Source organism: Penaeus monodon, chromosome 29 (assembly GCF_015228065.2).
Source record: "Penaeus monodon isolate SGIC_2016 chromosome 29, NSTDA_Pmon_1, whole genome shotgun sequence".
NCBI classification, from domain to species: Eukaryota; Metazoa; Arthropoda; class Malacostraca; order Decapoda; family Penaeidae; genus Penaeus; species Penaeus monodon.
In genome coordinates this window covers 4,194,543-4,195,038 of record NC_051414.1, presented here as the reverse complement: position 1 = coordinate 4,195,038, position 496 = coordinate 4,194,543, and positions in this window count along the sequence as shown.

The following is a 496-nucleotide window of genomic DNA, read 5'->3' as shown; positions in this document are numbered from 1 at the left end:
ACATGGTGGAAAGTAATAAGGATAAACAAGTTATTAATTCCTCCAGAAAAAAAAATCTTCAAACAGAACTCGCATAACTCTGAAACGAAACTTCACCCACGTTAGTGATGTCATCTTCAGCGTAGGAAACGTAGAATGGGGTAACAACGAACTGCAAAGTCACAAAGAATTCGAAATGAAAGACATTATTGAGAGGAAAGCGAAGTGGAAGATGTTTAAAGAAACGACTTAATAGGCTGGATATTCCGTCGAGCTGCGTCGAGTTGAACAATGAACAGAAATGCCCGAGAAGTTCTTACGTTCACGCTGGAATCTGTTCTAAAGTCGAAATGAAAATTTCCTTAGAACCAACTGCCTCAAAGGATTGTTTTTCTATTACTGTCTACTTCCTGCTATTCTTGCTATCTAGCTATTTCTATATTTGCCATTTTTTCATTGCCGTTCGTCTCTATAGTTATCCATTGCTGTCTATCTTCTGCTATTCCCGTTACCTATC